We start from the raw sequence: 23,518 nt of genomic DNA, 5'->3' as shown, positions 1-23,518 counted from the left end.
CTCACCAGGCTTGAGGGAGTTTGAAACAGACTCGTGCTGCTGCACGTGACTCCTCAGGAGGAGCAGAGAGACAAGGATCATCAGGAATAGCCACTGGGCTGAAAGAGGAATGTGGCTGTCTGAGTCAGTGCTGTCTGGAAATGTCCATTTTCCTCACAGTGAAGCTCTTCTCAGGCCCAGACTCCTTGTGTCTCTGCATCTGCTCTCTCACAGACGAGGGCTGTGTCTCTGAGCTGCCAGGAAGCTCAGAGCTCAGAGCTCAGGTCTCCAGTGCACGAGGTCATTGTGGCCACTTGAGAAACGTGGGTTTAGCACACAGAGCTGAGGTGCTGCGATAAGGGTTTGTACACATGTTGCCTCTTCTGTTTCTAACACTTCCTCTCACACTGAGGCCTCTGAGGCCGCAGTGGTATTCCAGCGATGCAATCTCGTTCCTCCTTCAGTGGGGAGACAGACTGTCCGCTCTGAGGCACACAGACCCTTCCTCTGAAAAGGAACTGGAACTCTAGTGCCATATGTAACCAGTGCATGTACTGGTACAGTGGAATTCATACTTACAGAAAGTCTCTTGGAAAAAAAACCACAAGTGCAGACAGTGCATTTAGACAATGCACAAGCAGACAGCAGACAACATGCAAGACAACAAGTAAAGAGCTCGAATGGAATCAATGCAGACGTGTACACCATCACTGCGGAATGAAAGAAATCACACTCCACTGAGGGAGACGGTGTCGGTGTGGCCCGTGGAGCATGACCAAGTGTGCTCGCCAGTCGCACCGCCTGTGGGTGGAAGCTGTTGTGGAATGTGGGGGTAAGAGCCCGTGTCTGTGTCTCTGGCCTGAGGGCCCCGGGGGGGTGCCTGTCCCCTGTGATGGCCGGAATTCTACCACCGTCCCCGCAGAGCTGCTCTCTTGGACAGCTTGTCCCCTGCTGACGAAGACCTCTGAGGCTGAGACAGTGCCGGGCCTCAGGAGACCACAGCCCCCGGAGCTCGGGATCGGCTGGCAGCTGGACATGTGTCTGGGAAAGTCTCTCCTGGCAGACCTGCTGCAGGACCCCCGTCCGGAGTGACCGGGCCACACCAGGACACCCCTCCCTCCACTCCTCACCCACTCTGGCCCCTGCCCAGCTGGGCGGGGGCTCTTGTCCGGCTGTGGGCCTGCGGCGGGTGTGCGGCACGTGTCTCGGTCTGAGTTCCCATCAGACCAGAGGAGAGCTGTCTCCCTGCCTCTCAGCAGGGCTGGAGCTGACCGCCGGCGGGTGTATCAGAGAGCTCCAGGCATGTCTGACCTCAGGGACACCTGGAACTTGTCCAGAGAGGCCACAACTCTCACACTGGCCGCCCACAGCGTCTGGGTACTGGCCAGCTCTTGATGATCGACCTCTCCGTGCTCAGAGGGATTCTCTCTGAACTCTGAAATGGTTTTACTCCCTTCTCCTTTCTATCCTGTAACGTTACCCCTGAGGTGTGTATTCTGGACTCGTGTGGAGCAGTGTTACTGCACGCAGACAGGGGGCGCTCAACCAGCTGTGAGGCTCCTTAAACTGTGAGGCCGCAGCACAGCAGGAAACTGCCACACAGACTGCAGTCCTGTCTGTGTCACGGAGAGAAACGCCAGACAGCACCCCCTTGTGCTTCATCGCTTTTATCACATGGCCATTTCACATACACTGGCCTGAACGCAGGTGTACGCTATAACAGAGAGCAGGTGTGACAGTGTCACCACATTCAAACACCAAGACTTACCTGTTTAGTTAGCAAAAAAAGAGAAAATTGTCATGTTGTGGAAGTTTGTGTGTTTTCTTTTATTTGTATGAGAGAGAGGTTAAAGAGAAAAAAGTTTTGGTTTACCAGATGCCCCGAGTCTGTCCCAGCTGAGCCCCTCCGCCCAGGACTGGAGTGTTGGGGTGCACTGCAGACAGCTGGGAAGAATTAACACTGACGCCCCAAACTGATGCTTAAGAAGAATCTTTATTGAAAGCAAAGCACAGCAACAGCTAATATGATCCCAAAATCTCCACTACATTTTTATTCCACAACATTTTTTGTACAATTTAAAATTCTTATGTGTTCCAACATAAAATGATCCTAATTAAACCAAACATGATCCTAATTAAAGTCACTTTATTTTACCCCCAAACCCAAAAACCATCACCACCTCCAGCCCTGTCAGAACCAGTCCAGCTCCAGAGCATCTCGTAGTTACAAACAATAAGAAAAATGAGTTTCTTCTCACTCACCAGCTATCAGGGTGACAGTCTATAAAGGTTTTGTGGTCCACACACCAAGAATGTTCCACAGGTTGTCACAGGACACTGTCTGCTTGTTGGCCTTTCACACTCTGAACCTCAGCTCTCAGATGTTTCAATCAAAATTCAAACCCTTCTTTTGGGAACTTCTTTTGGGAAGTCACGACAGGAAGTGATGTCCTGACAGGAAGTGATGTCAGTGACCCAGGTTCCCTGTGTTCTGTGATTGGCAGCTCTCTGGTCTCTCTCCTGTAGCAGTCAGAGGACCGGAGAGCAGTGCTCTTTCACCCCCAGACATCATCAGAGGCTGAGCTCAGAGTCGCAGCAGGGTGAGTGAACGGACTACAAGATCTCTCGCAACGTTTACCTAACCCAACAGAGATCCTCTGGAGCTGAACTCTACCCTCACGTCCTTACTGATGGTGCATCTGTCCCCTTCGCCAGCGCACTCAGCCAGCAGTGCAAAGCTCTGATCAGAGACTGCTCTGATCCATTCTGAGCAGAGTGTACCCCAGAGGTACAGGCAGCACCCTTTAACAGGCCATCTCTCGTCGTCACTGGGCTCATCCTTTCCTAAAACTTCTATTCAGAAAGGACAGAAATCACTGCAACAAAACACCTCCTTGTATCTCTTTCAGCTGCAACATCCCAGACACATCCGGATGCCCAACGCTTTCTCTCCACCCCTGGGAATCTGAGCTGTATCAAGCATCCCGGTAAAGAATTCATCTGGAGAAGAGAAATCAGACACCTTCCTCTCCTGCAGTGATGTACAGACGTGTCAGACCGGTGAGGACGACACACAGACTTCACTGCTGGTCTGACTCAACACAGGGGGAGATTGAGGCCAGAGGCCACTTAACACTGAAGAAACACTCCCCAGCTGCTGTTCCCAGAGTGACCCCTGAACACCGAGCAGCCTGTGTGCAGAAGATGGATGGAATAGATCAAGAATCTTTACAGGTGCTTTGTTGCAATAATTCTGTGCTTCCAGAACATAATTTAAAAAGTCGGGATGATATTTTTATCACAATTTCTCTGAACTATTTGGTAATTTACCAAATCTAGCAATATTTTTTAGGACAATGTAACCAATTTTGTCTTAGGGAGTTTCTATCAGACACAGAGCTCCCACACTTGTCTTCAGCTACGTTGGAAATTCAATACCGGATTTCAATCCTGAACTGATCCGCACATGACTGTGGAAATGTGGGAAATTCAATCTTGGACCTCTGTGAGATGAAAGTCAATTTTACTCATGGACTGATGGCACTGCAAAGAGAGCCCGAACCCCAGGGGTACAGTTCGCCTGCTCATTGCTCATCACTTGCAAACCTTATACTTGTTTATACAGTCCGGATTATTGTTGTCTACATAGCAATCAAAATGGACAGGACGTTTCCATTCACACCTCACTGCGATCTGTGTCGTGAGCTTTTCTGGCTCTGAGTACTGACCATTTTCTTGTTTCCTGAGGTTATAAATGTCAAATTTCTCCCTGCTCAGACAATGTTGTCTTTTTCTCCGATTTCCACAGATCTTTTTCACTTCATCTTTTGTGGTGCGGATAAACGTATGAATGAACCAATTATCAGCGGGGATCTCTCTCTTCTTAATGAGTTCATTCCAGTCAGCTGGTACGCTATCAATAACATGCCTTTTCAGAAACTTCTTATAACTTTGACTTACAAATTCACAAAAGCACTTGATCTCTCTAACCTTCGAGTTCACCTTGACATGTTGCTCAGAGCTACCATACACTTCTCCCCCCACGAGCATCAGACAGTTTCCGTACACCATGATCTTCCTCAGGTCCACCGAGGAGCGGAAGGTCTTCACAGTCCAGTCTCCCCTCTTGGCTGTCATGTTCTGCTGACTGTTGCCTCCCAGGTAATAGGTTCCACACAGCTGATGCTGAGAGCTCACTGTGTGAGCCCCCAGCAGGAGCAGAACGAGAGCCATCTTCACCACCATCTTGTCCTGGCTGAAAAACACACATTTCAAAAGCATGAGCCCCCTGTAAGTGGAAGGACAGGCGAAGAGCTGAGCTCACTCTCTCCCTGCAATCTACAGCAGGGGCTCAGCTCGGTCCCCTCTCCCCTGTGATACTCAGGGTTTCTGACGCTTAGGAAAGTGTTTGTGCCACACAGAGCAACAATGAAACATCCTGTATCACCGAGAACAAATCTCAGAGCTCAGAAAGGCTCAAACAAAGAAATTTGAAGAAAAAGCTTGTATATCTATCAGACACACAGCTCCTGCACAGACACAGAGAGCACAGTGACAAGACACCTGTCTGTCAGACACACAGCTCCTGCACAGACACACAGAGCACAATGACAAGACACCTGTCTGTCAGACACAGAGCTCCTGCACAGACACACAGAGCACAGTGACAAGACACCTGTCTATAAGAATGTAATCATTCTAGAGAAGATGAATCAGATGCTTTCTTGAAAGGAGGCACTTCTGTACACAAAGGGCAGTAGGAGTCTGGAACACGCCACATGGTCATGATATCCTAGATTCTTTCAGGACAGCTGGATATGATCCAGGATCAATTGGCTACTAGTGACCGAACCGGCCAGATGGGCAGAGCAGTTCCTCTCATGTGTGCCTGTTCTGAAGCTCTTATCTGCGTTGACTGTCCTGAAAGTGCCTCCCACTCTGGTTTGGGTGCAGACTCTGAGTAAAGGCTTCTCTCTGTACAGTACCGGCTGTTGTCTGTTGCCACGGCAGCACAGGGGTGTTCTCTGGGGCTGGTGGTCCGCACGTCTCCTGGCACAGCAAGACTGGGCTCTGAGTGTCCTCCCACAGTCTAGAGCCAAAGAGGAAGAACACCAGGTCCTGTTGAACACCCACTGCAAGACCTCTGTGTTTCATCTACAGATGAATTACACACCTGATCACCATTCTGTGGTTTAAAACGCTCAGATCTTCATGTTCCAGCAGTCATGGCGATGTGGTCTCCCCTGTGGGGGCTTCAGACTGCGAACTTAAGACTGTGCTGTACTAAAACACGAGAAAACTTCCGAGGCCACAGTATCTATTCATAGTTTGTACCAGTGGATGTGAAAAGTACGCTGTGGTCTGAAATGCGAGAATAAAGAGCCAGATCGTTTCCTGAGACGTGTCAGGCAGTGGATTAGAGAGCAGGTGAGGTTCACCACAGCAGTGAGCTCCCTGTTCCTCAGTGTGTCTCTACGCACACAGCTCATCTCACTCGTGCAGAATGGACGCAGAAACCTTACCGGTCAGATGTGTCAAACATCCTTGTTATAATTGGAAACAGACATTTTGTCCCAGTAGATAAGCTCACCTGAATGGTGGGATTGAACCCAGCAGATGGCTCAACATGCATGTAAAACAACAAACTGAAACAAAAGCTCAGGCTCTGTGTCAATCACCAAACCGTCTCAAGCTCTGTTAGGCTACTAACTTTGTAAAAACACCACTAATTAGTCTGTTCCTCACGAGGTTCAGAGAAGGACTGATTGATTTCACACACCAGGACATGAAGCACCTGAGCCTGAAGCAAACCGAGCTGTGAAGCTCTTCCCTGACTCTGGACTGTATGAAAGAGTCTAGATCTTTAGCAGTGTGGCTGTGCTGTCGGAGCGACCCAGGGCTGTGTGGCTGTGAGTATCGAGCTCAATAAAGTCTAAATCTGCACAAGACTGTCCCACCAGTACATACAGCAGGATGTCCAGTGTCTTTATGAAGCTCCAGGTGGACCAGCTCTCACTCTGTGCCTGACCACTGGGACAGTGTGCTCAGGCCCTGCTGGAGTGACTCTCTCTCGGCTGTGGTGCTGGTGGTGTGCTCTGTGCAGCACGCGGACACTCGCAGAGACGGGACGCTCCCTACCTGCAGCTCCTCCGGGATCCGTCTGAGTCTCCTCTTCCCAGCAGGGATGTGTCTGTTAGCAGGGGCTCAACAGAGGCTGTTAAATAGCCCCCCGCCAGGAAACCCCCACCTCAGCACTGTCCCTCTTGCTTCTTGTGACATTAAAGTGGTTTAATGGGTTACTTCGTCTTACTTACTCTTGTGACATGTCTGCTGACATTTAGTGGGTTCATGGTTGCGAGAACAACGAGAACGAGAACGGTCGCTGTACAGACACATCCTGCAAGGGAGGGAGCACGAGGCTTCCTGAGGGGGTTCTGAGCTCCGCAGGAACTCTGGACCAAGAGCACTCGGCGCTTCGGTCTTTACATGGAGGGGGGCGGGGGTGTGGAACAATCTGCCCAGCCATGTTGTTGAAGCCAATGCCCTGGTTTCTCTCCAGACACAGCTGGGTGAGCTCCTCCAGTCAGGACAGGTGGCACTACTGTACACAGAGGAGGGTGGGGGGGTGGAACAAGCTGCCCAGCCCTGTTGTTGAAGCCGATACCCTGGCTTCTCTCCAGACACAGCTGGATGAGCTCCTCCAGTCAGGACAGGTGGCACTACCGTACACAGAGGGTGGTGGGGGTGGGAATCAAGCTGCCCAGCCCTGTTGTTGAAGCTAATATGCTAGCTTCTCACCAGACACAGCTGGGTGAGCTCCTCCAGTCAGGACAGGAGGCTCTACTGTACACAGGGGGTGGTGGAGGTGTGGAACAAGCTGCCCAGCCCTGTGGTTGAAGCCGATACCCCCGCTTCTCACATGACACATTTTCTGCCACTCACACAAGGGAGCTGTTTCTAATGTACCCAGCAGCACGGATGAAGTTCCCTGCGGGGAAAATAAAGTTCTTCTAAGTCTCAGTCTCCGAATCCCCCTGTCTGTTCCACGGACACTGACTGGAGCTCTGGAATCCCCTGACAGCCCTGCTCCTGTGGCTGCGGAGCTGACAATCACACAGTCAGCCGGGCTCGAGAGGTGCTGTTGTGAGCAGCCTGTGCAGATGCAGCACCCACTGCACACCTCCAGGAATGTCCCTGTCTCCTGACCCATCTTTCAGTCATTTTCACCTGATGAACTAACACTACGAGCCACAGCACAGCGTTTCTTCCAGCGCACTGCTCTTAAACTGTGTGTTTCACTGACGCCTGCTCAACAAGGACAACTGTATCCTTGATCTGCAGAGCTGAACTGTCCTCAGAGCAGATCATGCTGAAAGGCCGGTGCTTATAATTGGGTAACACCTGGGCAGGGCACAGTCTGTCCCCTGACTGTGACTGTGCCATAGCGCAATCATTTTGTCGTTTAAACGCAATAACGATCTCGTATAAACGCAATCCTATCCCGCATCAACAAGATCTTTTTTTTTTCTTTGTGGCGATAAAATAAACTCCCTTAGATTTCCATCAGGCCAAGATAACTAGAGACACTAATACTCTCGGTCGCTGGTACACGCCCATCAAGGCGCCATATCTCTCTTTCCCTCGTCGCCATTCCGGCCAGTCGGATCACCCTCCCGTGTCCAAGCAGGAGAACGCTCCAGTGCTGCTCCCAGGAGACACAGCAGGATACAGGTCTGCTCCGAGGCTCTCCGAGGACACATCGTCCCACCTGAACGAGTCCACCTCAGTCCTCACACACCTCCAGACGAGCTGGAACATGTTTCATTCAGGACACAGCTGGGCGTGACTCTGAACCCTGTCAGCGGTGATTTCTATACTGCAGAGAAGCTTCATTCCTGCCCTCTGGAGCAGAAGGGCTGTGGAGACAGTGTGAGGGAGGACACAGCACCGCTGAGGGACATCAACACAGCTGCAGGGTCTTCGTCTCAAGGGCTGGGAGGACAGGAGGGACAGTCTCAGGAGGGGGACAGACAAGGGGCTCCTCGTCACTTTCTAAGCTACCTCTCTGAGATGACTTCCAGGCGACCTCTTTGAATGAAGCTTAGTGTGTTTGTGGTTGGAAAGTACTGAGCACCAGCGCACTCCTCTTACTCGCTTGCAGGCAGCTGGCAAGACACACTGATGCCTGGTCTTCATTTAGCACACGTGTGAAGAGAACAAGACAAACCTGTGTTTACTTCTGCTACTGCAGAGGTGCAAACTAGTATCTCTTTGCTAATGCATGGATACATGTTCATGACGTCACAGCTGCATCACACACCCAGGTGCCCAGCGGTGTGAAACAGCTGGTCTGGCTCTGGCCTGGGGTCCTACTCCTCACCAGGCTTGAGGGAGTTTGAAACAGACTCGTGCTGCTGCACGTGACTCCTCAGGAGGAGCAGAGAGACGAGGATCATCAGGAATAGCCACTGGGCTGAAAGAGGAATGTGGCTGTCTGAGTCAGTGCTCTCTGGAAATGTCCATTTTCCTCTCAGTGAAGCTCTTCTCAGGCCCAGACTCCTTGTGTCTCTGCATCTGCTCTCTCACAGACGAGGGCTGTGTCTCTGAGCTGCCAGGAAGCTCAGAGCTCAGAGCTCAGGTCTCCAGTGCACGAGGTCACTGTGGCCACTTGAGAAACGTGGGTTTAGCACACAGAGCTGAGGTGCTGCGATAAGGGTTTGTACACATGTTGCCTCTTCTGTTTCTAACACTTCCTCTCACACTGAGACCTCTGAGGCCGCAGTGGTATTCCAGCGATGCAATCTCATTCCTCCTTCAGTGGGGAGACAGACTGTCAGTCTCTGTGTGCTCTGAGGCACACAGACCCTTCCTCTGAACAGGAACTGGAACTCTAGTGCCATATGTAACCAGTGCATGTACAGATGCACTACAGAAAGCACACTGACAGGCTGCATCACAGTGTGGTATGGCAACTGCAGTGCTGCTGACCGCAGAGCCCTACAGTGGGTGGTGAAAACTGCCCAGTCCATCACTGGGGCTGCCCTCCCATCCATCCAGGACATTTATGACAGACAGTGCCTGAGGAAAGCTCTGAGCATCATCAAAGACCCCACACACCTCAGCTACAGACTGTTTGACCCTCTACCATCTGGAAAATGGTACCAGAGCATTCGGGCAGGACTACCAGACTCAGAAACAGTTTTTATCCCAACACTATCTAAATATTAAACTCCCAGCCTCTCTCACCTACGATCTGAACCCTCACAGTGCCTTCTCTCTTTATCAAAACTCAAACACACTTTGAAATCTACCTCTACCTCACATGTCAAGCAGCTCACTCCCTATAATGTTCTATCCTTTATTTCATTCTGTTGATGTAGGATTTTGCACAACTGATGTTGTTTTGCACATTACCTGTTACCTGCTGTTGTTTTGCACATTGCTGCTGCTGGTGCTTTGAATCAATTATATGAACTTTCGTTCATAAAATACCGTTACTAACCCAAGGATGCTGTGCACAGTGACAAAGGAAGAAACAGACAAGAATTACAATAAAAAGTAAAAGAATAAAAGAAACTAGATCATGCAGGACAGACTGTAGGACGATGAGACACAGGCCCTGGTGAAAAAGCGAGAAACAGCGACAGACACTGCTCCAATAAAATGCCACAGGGATACAAGTTTCAGACGGCAACTGTACACTCCCTCACAGCAGCTCTAGAAGACAGTGCTGATCTTCAGAGTCCGAGCACATCTTACGCCACAGACAGCACAGGCAGCACAACCACCACTCGAGCCTGTTTTATAGTCAGACCCTCCAGAGGATGTGCATTCTGACCCTTAACCAGTCATTATTAACCAACGAGCGCCTGCAGAGAGACTTCAAGCGGCCTTTGGCGGCCTCTAGTGGCCCTTCCGGTCATTACTGTCGCCCCTCTGAGAGGGTTGAGACAATAAAACCACAGGCGGTTCGCTGGACACAGGGTTCGCTTTTCTCTCACGCTGCTCAGGCCTGTGGTCACTGTCGGAGTCGTGACAAACACCAGCTTGTCTCTGCTGCCTCCGACAGGTCAGGTGGGGCAGGAGAAATGTGACCAGTGTGACCAGCCCTTAACACACAACCTGACGCTTTGATTCTGACACAGCCAATCAGGGTTTGACTTCAGTATCTATCACAGCACACACAAACTCACACACTGACACACAGACACACACTGATACACACAGACGCACACTGACACACACTGACACACACTAACACACAGAGACACACAGAGACACACACAGACAGAGGAACAAGTCCCCATGACCAGAGTCTGTCCCAGCTGAGCCCCTCCACCCAGGACTGGAGTGTTGGGGTGCACTGCAGACCGCTGGGAAGAATTAACACTGACGCCCCAAACTGATGCTTAAGAAGAATCTTTATTGAAAGCAAAGCACAGCAACAGCTAATATGATCCCAAAATCTCCACTACATTTTTATTCCACAACATTTTTTGTACAATTTAAAATTCTTATGTGTTCCAACATAAAATGATCCTAATTAAACCAAACATGATCCTAATTAAAGTCACTTTATTTTACCCCCAAACCCAAAAACCATCACCACCTCCAGCCCTGTCAGAACCAGTCCAGCTCCAGAGCATCTCGTAGTTACAAACAATAAGAAAAATGAGTTTCTTCTCACTCACCAGCTATCAGGGTGACAGTCTATAAAGGTTTTGTGGTCCACACACCAAGAATGTTCCACATGTTGTCACAGGACACTCTGCTTGTTGGCCTTTCACACTCTGAACCTCAGCTCTCAGATGTTTCAATCAAAATTCAAACCCTTCTTTTGGGAACTTCTTTTGGGAAGTCACGACAGGAAATGATGTCCTGACAGGAAGTGATGTCAGTGACCCAGGTTCCCTGTGTTCTGTGATTGGCAGCTCTCTGGTCTCTCTCCTGCAGCAGTCAGAGGACCGGAGAGCAGTGCTCTTTCACCCCCAGACATCATCAGAGGCTGAGCTCAGAGTCGCAGCAGGGTGAGTGAACAGACTACAAGATCTCTCGCAACGTTTACCTAACCCAACAGAGATCCTCTGGAGCTGAACTCTACCCTCACGTCCTTACTGATGGTACATCTGTCTCCTTCACCAGCGCACTCAGCCAGCAGTGCAAAGCTCTGATCAGAGACTGCTCTGATCCATTCTGAGCAGCGTGTACCCCAGAGGTACAGGCAGCACCCTTTAACAGGCCATCTCTCGTCGTCACTGGGCTCATCCTTTCCTAAAACTTCTATTCAGAAAGGACAGATATCACTGCAACAAAACACCTCCTTGTATCTCTTTCAGCTGCAACATCCCAGACACATCTGGATGCCCAACGCTTTCTCTCCACCCCTGGGAATCTGAGCTGTATCAAGCATCCCGGTAAAGAATTCATCTGGAGAAGAGAAATCAGACATCTTCCTCTCCTGCAGTGATGTACAGACGTGTCGGACCGGTGAGGACGACACACAGACTTCACTGCTGGTCTGACTCAACACAGGGGGAGATTGAGGCCAGAGGCCACTTAACACTGAAGAAACACTCCCCAGCTGCTGTTCCCAGAGTGACCCCTGAACACTGAGCAGCCTGTGTGCAGAAGATGGATGGAATAGATCAAGAATCTTTACAGGAGCTTTGTTGCAACAATTCTGTGCTTCCAGAACATAATTTAAAAAGTCGGGATGATATTTTTATCACAATTTGTCTAAAATATTTGGTACTTTACCAAATCCAGCAATATTTTTAAGAACAATGTAACCAATTTTGTCTTAGGGAGTTTCTATCAGACACAGAGCTCCCACACTTGTCTTCAGCTACGTTGGAAATTCAATACCGGATTTCAATCCTGAACTGATCCGCACATGACTGTGGAAATGTGGGAAATTCAATCTTGGACCTCTGTGACTGATGGCACTGCAAAGAGAGCCCGAACCCCAGGGGTACAGTTCGCCTGCTCATTGCTCATCACTTGCAGACCTTATACTTGTTTTTACAGTCGGGATTATTGTTGTCTACATAGCAATCAAAATGGACAGGAAGCCCGTTTTCACAGGTCACTGCGATCTCTGTCTTACGTCTTTTGGCATTGTTGCTGTACTGACCACTTTGTTTTCTCTCAATGTTATAAATTGTAAACTTATTGCTACTAAGGCAATTTGGTGCTTGATTCTGATTTCCACAGATCCTTCTCACTGCATCTGCTGTGGTGACAATAAATGTGTGCATGAGTCTCCCATTAATGGGGATGCATCTGCCCTTCATTTCTGCATTCCAGTTCTGTGGTACTGTACCAATAACATGCCTGTTCAGAAACCTCTCGGAGGCAGAATTCACAAATTCACAACAACACTCAATGCGCTTAACCTTCTTGTTCACATTGTAATATTTATCACGGGTGTCTTCTGACCCGTACACTTCTCCCCCCACGAGCATCAGACAGTTTCCGTACACCATGATCTTCTTCAGCTCCACCGAGGAGCGGAAGGTCTTCACAGTCCAGTCTTCCCTCTTGGCTGTCATGTTCTGCTGACTGTTGCCTCCCAGGTAATAGGTTCCACACAGCTGATGCTGAGAGCTCACTGTGTGAGCCCCCAGCAGGAGCAGAACGAGAGCCATCTTCACCACCATCTTGTCCTGGCTGAAAAACACACATTTCAAAAGCATGAGCCCCCTGTAAGTGGAAGGACAGGCGAAGAGCTGAGCCCACTCTCTCCCTGCAATCTACAGCAGGGGCTCAGCTCGGTCCCCTCTCCCCTGTGATACTCAGGGTTTCTAACGCTTAGGAAAGTGTTTGTGTCACACAGAGCAACAATGAACCATCCTGTATAACCGAGAACACATCTCAGAGCTTGTATATCTATCAGACACACAGCTCTTACACAGACACAGAGAGCACAGTGACAAGACACCTGTCTGTTAGACACAGAGCTCCTGCAGACACACAGATCACAGTGACAAGACACCTGTCTGTCAGACACACAGCTCCTGCACAGACACACAGATCACAGTGACGAGACACCTGTCTGTCAGACACACAGCTCCTGCACAGACACACAGATCACAGTGACAAGACACCTGTCTGTCAGACACACAGCTCCTGCACAGACACACCGATCACAGTGACAAGACACCTGTCTGTCAGACACACAGCTCCTGCACAGACACACAGATCACAGTGACGAGACACCTGTCTGTCAGACACAGAGCTCCTGCACAGACACACAGATCACAGTGACAAGACGGCCAGATGGGCTGAGCAGTTCCTCTCGTGTGTGCCTGTTCTGAAGCTGCTATCTGTGTTGACTGTCCTGAAAGTGCCTCCCACTCTGGTTTGGGTGCAGACTCTGAGTAAAGGCTTCTCTCTGTACAGTACCGGCTGTTGTCTCTTGCCACGGCAGCACAGGGGTGTTCTCTGGGGCTGGTGGTCCGCACGTCTCTTGGCACAGCAAGACTGAGCTCTGAGTGTCCTCCCACAGTCTAGAGCCAAAGAGGAAGAACACCAGGTCCTGTTGAACACCCACTTCATCTACAGATGAATTACACCCCTGATCACCATTCTGTGGTTTAAAACGCTCAGATCTTCATGTTCCAGCAGTCATGGCGATGTGGTCTCGCGTGTGGGGGTTCAGACTGCGAACTTAAGACTGTGCTGTACTAGAACACGAGAAAACTTCCGAGGCCACAGTATCTATTCTTAGTTTGTACCAGTGGATGTGAGAAGGACGCTGTGGTCTGAAATGCGAGAACAAAGAGCCAGATCGTTTCCTGAGGTGTGTCAGGCAGTGGATTAGAGAGCAGGTGAGGTTCACCACAGCAGTGAGCTCCCTGTTCCTCAGTGTGTCTCTACGCACACAGCTCATCTCACTCGTGCAGAATAGATGCACAGTGCTTGATCCACCCACACTCTTGTACGTCTTGCGGAATTGGTTCTCACACTGAATGCCTTCTTGTTCAATAACCTTTTAATCAGCAGCTTAGTGGAGTCGCCATGGGCACCAGAATGGGACCCAGCTATGCCAATATTTTTGTCGGCTGGGTAGAAGATTGCTTCTTCGCTTCCTACACTGGCTTTGTCCCTGACCTCTACAAGCGATTCATCGATGATTGTGACAGTGCTGCCACATGCTCTACCAACCAGCTTGAGCGCTTTCTGCATCACTTCACCAACTTCCACCTGTCCCTCAAATACACAGTGAACATATCTCCCACTTCTCTTCCGTTTCTAGACATCAACTTCTCCATCAACTACCCCCGACTCTCCACTTCAGCCTATTACAAACCCACTGATTCACACAACTATCTCCTGTACAGCTCATTTCCCCCAAAACACACTAAAAACTCTCCCTTTTTCACAGTTCCTTCGGCTACAACGACTCTGCAGCGATGACCCCGATTTCCAGAACCAAGCCCTCAAAATGTCTCTTTTTTCATTGACAGAGGATACCCCAGCAGTGTTATTGACAGGGCCTTCGCCTGAGCCAAAAACAGCCCTCGGACCATCAAGTCGATCAGGAACCCCCAGAATCACAATCGCATTCCTGTGGTGCTTCCCTTCCACCCAACACACTCTCTATCCCCAGGACCAGTAACGACAGCTTTCCAATCCTACAGGATGATCCCTCCACTGGGGTCCTCATTCCTGATCGCCCCATCATCTCATATCGCTGACCACCTCATCTGCGTGACCTTCTTGTTCACAGCTCCCTTGACCGCCCTCAGCACTCATCCACACCAGGTACTTTCCCCTGCAACAGAGCTCGCTGCATCACCTGCAAGTACACATCCACCACCACACTCATTCAAGGCCCCTCAGGACAATTCCGCATCACTCAGACGGCATCTTGTACCTCCAGCAACCTTATGTACTGTATCTCTTGCAGAAAATGCCCAGCCATCTACATTGGAGAAACAGGAAGGAGACTGGGTGATCGCTTCAGGGAACGTGTCAGGGCTGTGAGGATCAAAGATCTCTGTACAGCACTCCACTGGAGTGTGGGTGTGGAATAATCACTGGAAATCCTCAGCTACACAGCTCTGTGTCGATCACCAAACCGTCTCAAGCTCTGTTAGGCTACTAACTTTGTAAAAACACCACTAATTAGTCTGTTCTTCACGAGGTTCAGAGAAGGACTGATCGATTTCACACACCAGGACATGAAGCACCTGAGCCTGAAGCAAACCGAGCTGTGAAGCTCTTCCCTGACTCTGGACTGTATGAAAGAGTCTAGATCTTTAGCAGTGTGGCTGTGCTGTCGGAGCGACCCAGGGCTGTGTGGCTGTGAGTATCGAGCTCAATAAAGTCTAAATCTGCACAAGACTGTCCCACCAGTACATACAGCAGGATGTCCAGTGTCTTTATGAAGCTCCAGGTGGACCAGTTCTCACTCTGTGCCTGACCACTGGGACAGTGTGCTCAGGCCCTGCTGGAGTGACTGTCTCTCGGCTGTGGTGCTGGTGGGGTGCTCTGTGCAGCACGCGGACACTCGCAGAGACGGGACGCTCCCTACCTGCAGCTCCTCCGGGATCCGTCTGAGTCTCCTCTTCCCAGCAGGGATGTGTCTGTTAGCAGGGGCTCAACAGAGGCTGTTAAATAGCCCCCCGCCAGGAAACCCCCACCTCAGCACTGGCCACTTACCTGGGCTTCTGCTCTCTTGCTTCCGGTGACATTAAAGTGGTTTAATGGGTTACTTCGTCTTACTTCTTGTGACGTCTGCTGACATTTAGTGGGTTAATGGTTGCGAGAACAGCAGAGAACGGTCGCTGTACAGACACATCCTGCAAGGGATGGAGCACGAGGTTTCCTGAGGGGGTTCTGAGCTCCGCAGAAACTCTGCGGGTGGGGGGGTGGAGCAAGTCGCTGAACCCTGTTGTTGAAGCCAATATTATGGCTTCTCACCAGACACAGCTGGATGAGCTCCTTCAATCAGAACAGGAGGCACTACTGTACACAGAGAGTGCTGGGGGTGTGGAACAAGCTGTCCAGCCCTGTTGTTGAAGCTGAAAACCCTGTTTTCTGACGGCATGAGGGAGGACGCAGCACCGCTGAGGGACATCGACACAGCTGCAGGGTCTTCGTCTCAAGGGCTGGGAGGACAGGAGGGACAGTCTCAGGAGGGGGACAGACAAGGGGCTCCTCGTCACTTTTTAAGCTACCTCTCTGAGATGACTTCCAGGCGACCTCTTTGAATGAAGCTTAGTGTGTTTGTGGTTGGAAAGTACTGAGCACCAGCGCGCTCCTCTTACTCGCTTACAGGCAGCTGGAAAGACACACTGATGCCTGGTCTTAATATAGCACACGTGTGAAGAGAACAAGACAAACCTGTGTTTACTTCTGCTACTGCAGAGGTGCAAACTAGTATCCCTTTGCTAATGCATGGATACATGTTCATGACGTCACAGCTGCATCACACACCCAGGTGCCCAGCGGTGTGAAACAGCTGGTCTGACTCTGGCCTGGGGTCCTACTCCTCACCAGGCTTGAGGGAGTTTGAAACAGACTCGTGCTGCTGCACGTGACTCCTCAGGAGGAGCAGAGAGACGAGGATCATCAGGAATAGCCACTGGGCTGAAAGAGGAATGTGGCTGTCTGAGTCAGTGCTCTCTGGAAATCTCCGTTTTCCTCACAGTGAAGCTCTTCTCAGGCCCAGACTCCTTGTGTCTCTGCATCTGCTCTCTCACAGACGAGGGCTGTGTCTCTGAGCTGCCAGGAAGCTCAGAGCTCAGAGCTCAGGTCTCCAGTGCACGAGGTCACTGTGGCCACTTGAGAAACGTGGGTTTAGCACACAGAGCTGAGGTGCTGCGATAAGGGTTTGTACACATGTTGCCTCTTCTGTTTCTAACACTTCCTCTCACACTGAGACCTCTGAGGCCGCAGTGGTATTCCAGCGATGCAATCTCGTTCCTTCTTCAGTGGGGAGACAGACTGTCCGCTCTGAGGCACACAGACCCTTCCTCTGAACAGGAACTGGAACTCTAGTGCCATATGTAACCAGTGCATGTACAGATGCACTACAGAAAGCACACTGACAGGCTGCATCACAGTGTGGTATGGCAACTGCAGTGCTGCTGACCGCAGAGCCCTACAGCGGGTGGTGAAAACTGCCCAGTCCATCACTGGGGCTGCCCTCCCATCCATACAGGACATTTATGACAGACGGTGCCTGAGGAAAGCTCTAAGCATCATCAAAGACCCCACACACCCCAGCTACAGACTGTTTGACCCTCTACCATCTGGAAAATGGTACCAGAGCATTCGGGCCGGACTACCAGACTCAGAAACAGTTTTTATCCCAACACTATCTAAATATTAAACTCCCAGCCTCTCTCACCTACGATCTGAACCCTCACAGTGCCTTCTCTCTTTATCAAAACTCAAACACACTTTGAAATCTACCTCTACCTCACATGTCAAGCAGCTCACTCCCTATAATGTTCTATCCTTTATTTCATTCTGTTGATGTAGGATTTTGCACAACTGATGTTGTTTTGCACATTACCTGTTACCTGCTGTTGTTTTGCACATTGCTGCTGCTGGTGCTTTGAATCAATTATATGAACTTTCGTTCATAAAATACCGTTACTAACCCAAGGATGCTGTGCACAGTGACAAAGGAAGAAACAGACAAGAATTACAATAAAAAGTAAAAGAATAAAAGAAACTAGATCATGCAGGACAGACTGTAGGATGATGAGACACAGGCCCTGGTGAAAAAGCGAGAAACAGCGACAGACACTGCTCCAATAAAATGCCGCAGGGATACACGTTTCAGACGGCAACTGTACACTCCCTCACAGCAGCTCTAGAAGACGGTGCTGATCTTCAACCACCACTCTAGCCTGTTTTATAGTCAGACCCTCCAGAGGATGTGCATTCTGACCCTTAACCAGTCATTATTAACCAACGAGCGCCTGCAGAGAGACTTCAAGCGGCCTTTGGCGGCCTCTAGTGGCCCTTCCGGTCATTACTGTCGCCCCTCTGAGAGGGATGAGACAATAAAACCACAGGCGGTTCGCTGGACACAGGGTTCGCTTTTCTCTCACGCTGCTCAGGCCTGTGGTCACTGTCGGAGTCGTGACAAACACCAGCTTGTCTCTGCTGCCTCCGACAGGTCAGGTGGGGCAGGAGAAATGTGACCAGTGTGACCAGCCCTTAACACACAACCTGACGCTTTGATTCTGACACAGCCAATCAGGGTTTGACTTCAGTATCTATCACAGCACACACTCACACACTGACACACTGACACACTGACACACACTGACACACACTGACACACACTGACACATACTGAGACAGAGACACACACAGACACACACAGACAGAGGAACAAGTCCCCATGACCAGAGTCTGTCCCAGCTGAGCCCCTCCGCCCAGGACTGGAGTGTTGGGGTGCACTGCAGACAGCTGGGAAGAATTAACACTGACGCACCAAACTGATGCTTAAGAAGAATCTTTATTGAAAGCAAAGCACAGCAACAGCTAATATGATCCCAAAATCTCCACTACATTTTTATTCCACAACATTTTTGTACAATTTAAAATTCTTATGTGTTCCAACATAAAATGATCCTAATTAAACCAAACATGATCATAATTAAAGTCACTTTATTTTACCCCCAAACCCAAAAACCATCACCATCTCCAGCCCTGTCAGAACCAGTCCAGCTCCAGAGCATCTCGTAGTTACAAACAATAAGAAAAATGAGTTTCTTCTCACTCACCAGCTGTCAGGGTGACAGTCTATAAAGGTTTTGTGGTCCACACACCAAGACTGTTCCACAGGTTGTCACAGGACACTGTCTGCTTGTTGGCCTTTCACACTCTGAACCTCAGCTCTCAGATGTTTCAATCAAAATTCAAACCCTTCTTTTGGGAACTTCATTTGGGAAGTCACAACAGGAAGTGATGTCCTGACAGGAAGTGATGTCAGTGACCCAGATTCCCTGTGTTCTGTGATTGGCAGCTCTCTGGTCTCTCTCCTGTAGCAGTCAGAGGACCGGAGAGCAGTGCTCTTTCACCCCCAGACATCATCAGAGGCTGAGCTCAGAGTCGCAGCAGGGTGAGTGAACAGACTACAAGATCTCTCGCAACGTTTACCTAACCGAGATCCTCTGGAGCTGAACTCTACCCTCAAGTTACACTCTCAGTCCTTACTGATGGTGCATCTGTCTCCTTCACCAGCGCACCCAGCCAGCAGTGCAAAGCTCTGATCAGAGACTGCTCTGATCCATTCTGAGCAGAGTGTACCCCAGAGGTACAGGCAGCACCCTTTAACAGGCCATCTCTCGTCATCACTGGGCTCATCCTTTCCTAAAACTTCTATTCAGAAAGGACAGAAATCACTGCAACAAAACACCTCCTTGTATCTCTTTCAGCTGCAACATCCCAGACACATCTGGATGCCCAACGCTTTCTCTCCACCCCTGGGAATCTGAGCTGTATCAAGCATCCCGGTAAAGAAATCATCTGGAGAAGAGAAATCAGACACCTTCCTCTCCTGCAGTGATGTACAGACGTGTCGGACCAGTGAGGACGACACACAGACTTCACTGCTGGTCTGACTCAACACAGGGGGAGATTGAGGCCCGAGGCCACTAAACACTGAAGAAACACTCCCCAGCTGCTGTTCCCAGAGTGACCCCTGAACACTGAGCAGCCTGTGTGCAGAAGATGGATGGAATAGATCAAGAATCTTTACAGGTGCTTTGTTGCAATAATTCTGTGCTTCCAGAACATAATTTAAAAAGTCGGGATGATATTGTTATCACAATTTCTCTGAACTATTTGGTAATTTACCAAATCTAGCAATATTTTTAATGGACAATGTAACCAATTTTGTTTTTGGGAGTTTCTATCGGACACAGAGCTCCCACACTTGTCTTCAGCTACGTTGGAAATTCAATACCGGATTTCAATCCTGAACTGATCTGCACATGACTGTGGAAATGTGGGAAATTCAATCGGACCTCTGTGAGATGAAAGTCAATTTTACTCAGGACTGATGGCACTGCAAAGAGAGCCCGAACCCCATGGGTACAGTTCGCCTGCTCATTGCTCATCACTGGCAAACATTATACTTGTTTATACAGTTGGGACTACGTAGATTATTATTGTCTACATAGCAATCAAAATGGACAGGAAACCCGTTTTCACACATCACTGCGATCTGTGTCGTGAGCTTTTCTGGCTCTGAGTACTGACCATTTTCTTGTTTCCTGAGGTTATAAATGTCAAATGTCTCGCTGCTCAGACAATGTTGTCTGCTTCTCCGACTTCCACAGATCTTTTTCACTTCATCTTCTGTGGTGCAGATAAATGTATTAATTGACCTTTTTTTAATGGGGATTTTTCTATCCCTCATGAGTTTGTTCCAGTCAGATGGTACGCTATCAATAACATGCTTGTTCAGGAACTTCTTATAACTTTGACTTACAAATTCACAAAAGCACTTGATCTCCCTAACCTTCGAGTTCACCTTGACATGTTGCTCAGAGCTACCATACACTTCTCCCCCCACGAGCATCAGACAGTTTCCGTACACCATGATCTTCCTCAGCTCCACCGAGGAGCGGAAGGTCTTCACAGTCCAGTCTCCCCTCTTGGCTGTCATGTTCTGCTGACTGTTGCCTCCCAGGTAATAGGTTCCACACAGCTGATGCTGAGAGCTCACTGTGTGAGCCCCCAGCAGGAGCAGAACGAGAGCCATCTTCACCACCATCTTGTCCTGGCTGAAAAACACACATTTCAAAAGCATGAGCCCCCTGTAAGTGGAAGGACAGGCGAAGAGCTGAGCTCACTCTCTCCCTGCAATCTACAGCAGGGGCTCAGCTCGGTCCCCTCTCCCCTGTGATACTCAGGGTTTCTGACGCTTAGGAAAGTGTTTGTGCCACACAGAGCAACAATGAACCATCCTGTATCACCGAGAACAAATCTCAGAGCTCAGAAAGGCCCAAACAAAGAAATATGAAGAAAACACGTGTATATCTATCAGACACAGCACTCCTGCACAGACACAGAGAGCACAGTGACAAGACACCTGTCTGTCAGACACAGAGCTTCTGCACAGACACACAGAGCACAATGACAAGACACCTGTCTGTCAGACAAAGAGCTCCTGCAGACACACAGAGCACAGTGAAAAGACACCTGTCTATCAGACACAGAGCTCCTGCACAGACACACAGAGCACAGTGACAAGACACCTGTCTGTCAGACAAAGAGCTCCTGCAGACACACAGAGCACAGTGAAAAGACACCTGTCTGTCAGACACAGAGCTCCTGCACAGACACACAGAGCACAGTGACAAGACACCTGTCTATCAGACACACACTCCTGAACAGACGCACAGAGCACAGTGAAAAGACACCTGTCTGTCAGACACAGAGCTTCTGCACAGACACACAGATCACAGTGACAAGACACCTGTCTGTCAGACACAGAGCTCCTGCACAGACACACAGAGCACAGTGACAAGACACTTGTACACAAAGGGCAGTAGGAGTCTGGAACAAGCCACATGGTCATGATATCCTGGATTCTTTCAGGACAGCTGGATATGATCCAGGATCAATTGGCTACTAGTGCCCGAACCGGCCAGATGGGCTGAGCAGCTCCTCTCGTGTGTGCCTGTTCTGAAGCTCCTATCTGCCTTGACTGTCCTGAAAGTGCCTCCCACTCTGGTTTGGGTGCAGACTCTGAGTAAAGGCTTCTCTCTGTACAGTACCGGCTGTTGTCTGTTGCCACGGCAGCACAGGGGTGTTCTCTGGGGCTGGTGGTCCGCACGTCTCTTGGCACAGCAAGACTGAGCTCTGAGTGTCCTCCCACAGTCTAGAGCCAAAGAGGAAGAACACCAGGTCCTGTTGAACACCCACTGCAAGACCTCTGTGTTTCATCTACAAATGAATTACACCCCTGATCATCATTCTGTGGTTTAAAACGCTCAGATCTTCATGTTCCAGCAGTCATGGCGATGTGGTCTCCCCTGTGGGGGTTCAGACTGCGAACTTAAGACTGTGCTGTACTAAAACACGAGAAAACTTCCGAGGCCACAGTATCTATTCTTAGTTTGTACCAGTGGATGTGAAAAGGACGCTGTGGTCTGAAATGCGAGAACAAAGAGCCAGATCGTTTCCTGAGACGTGTCAGGCAGTAGATTAGAGAGCAGGTGAGGTTCACCACAGCAGTGAGCTCCCTGTTCCTCAGTGTGTCTCTCCTCACACAGCTCATCTTACTCGTGCAGAATGGACACAGAAACCTTACTGGTCAGACGTGTCAAACTTCCTTGTTATAATTGGAAACAGACATTTTGTCCCAGTAGATAAGCTCACCTGAATGGTGGGATTGAACCCAGCAGATGGCTCAACATGCATGTAAAACAACAAACTGAAACAAAAGCTCAGGCACTATAGTTTTCCCTTCAGTTAATCTTTTAATCTGCTATACAGCTGTCATTATTAAATAGCACAATTACCAAGTTTCACTGCTCTGTCCCAGTAGCGACACTCCTCACTGTACCATAGTGAAGAGATATCCCAGGTACAGTGTGAGCACTCAGTCCCACTGGAGTGACACAGCTCTGTGTCGATCACCAAACCGTCTCAAACTCTGTTAGGCTACTAACTTTGAAAAAAAACACCACTAATTGGTCTGTTCCTCACGAGGTTCAGAGAAGGAGTGATTGATTTCACACACCAGGACATGAAGCACCTGAGCCTGAAGCAAACCGAGCTGTGAAGCTCTTCCCTGACTCTGGACTGTATGAAAGAGTCTAGATCTTTAGCAGTGTGGCTGTGCTGTCGGAGCGACCCAGGGCTGTGTGGCTGTGAGTATCGAGCTCAATAAAGTCTAAATCTGCACAAGACTGTCCCACCAGTACATACAGCAGGATGTCCAGTGTCTTTATGAAGCTCCAGGTGGACCAGTTCTCACTCTGTGCCTGACCACTGGGACAGTGTGCTCAGGCCCTGCTGGAGTGACTCTCTCTCGGCTGTGGTGCTGGTGGTGTGCTCTGTGCAGCACGCGGACACTCGCAGAGACGGGACGCTCCCTACCTGCAGCTCCTCCGGGATCCGTCTGAGTCTCCTCTTCCCAGCAGGGATGTGTCTGTTAGCAGGGGCTCAACAGAGGCTGTTAAATAGCCCCCCGGCAGGAAACCCCCACCTCAGCATTGGCCACTACCTGGGCTTCTGCCCTCTTGCTTCCGGTGACATTAAAGTGGTTTAATGGGTTACTTCGTCTTACTTCCTGTGACATGTCTGCTGACATTTAGTGGGTTCATGGTTGCAAGAACAACAGAGAACGGTCGCTGTACAGACACATCCTGCAAGGGATGGAGCACGAGGTTTCCTGAGGGGGTTCTGAGCTCCGCAGGAACTCTGGACCAAGCCGTTGTCTCCTCCCAGCCAGGAGAAGGATCCTGTCTCTCTGAGGTATTAACTGAGGAGTCTGTGCTTCATGAAACAAGTCTGTGCATCGCACTGAGAAGAGGAACTGTCTCATCACAGCCAG

General features: G+C 49.8%; 3 long non-coding RNA genes across 4 annotated transcripts; all 3 read right to left on the bottom strand.

The window, feature by feature from the left end:
- Positions 1–1,953: 1,953 nt before the first annotated feature.
- LOC148654233 (uncharacterized) lies at positions 1,954–6,274 on the bottom strand. Its single transcript, XR_015941295.1, has 3 exons — positions 6,118–6,274; positions 4,965–5,068; positions 1,954–4,234 (listed from the first exon to the last, which is right to left on the bottom strand). It is a non-coding gene; the product is annotated as an uncharacterized LOC148654233 (long non-coding RNA).
- A 4,108-nt stretch (positions 6,275–10,382) lies between these two features.
- Positions 10,383–15,662, bottom strand: LOC148654232 (uncharacterized). Of its 2 annotated transcripts, XR_015941297.1 has the most exons (3): positions 15,518–15,662; positions 13,384–13,487; positions 10,383–12,648 (listed from the first exon to the last, which is right to left on the bottom strand). It is a non-coding gene; the product is annotated as an uncharacterized LOC148654232 (long non-coding RNA). The 2 variants fall into 2 exon arrangements; XR_015941298.1 differs by lacking the exon at positions 13,384–13,487.
- A 2,782-nt stretch (positions 15,663–18,444) lies between these two features.
- LOC148654231 (uncharacterized) lies at positions 18,445–23,223 on the bottom strand. Its single transcript, XR_015941296.1, has 3 exons — positions 23,062–23,223; positions 21,735–21,838; positions 18,445–20,738 (listed from the first exon to the last, which is right to left on the bottom strand). It is a non-coding gene; the product is annotated as an uncharacterized LOC148654231 (long non-coding RNA).
- Between the last annotated feature and the right edge of the window lie 295 nt (positions 23,224–23,518).

Source organism: Lepisosteus platostomus, chromosome 9 (genome assembly GCF_059453375.1).
Source record: "Lepisosteus platostomus isolate fLepPlt1 chromosome 9, fLepPlt1.hap1, whole genome shotgun sequence".
In the NCBI taxonomy this organism is placed as follows: domain Eukaryota; kingdom Metazoa; phylum Chordata; class Actinopteri; order Semionotiformes; family Lepisosteidae; genus Lepisosteus; species Lepisosteus platostomus.
Note: the sequence above shows the minus strand (reverse complement) of the source record. Positions and strands in the feature narration are given on the sequence as shown.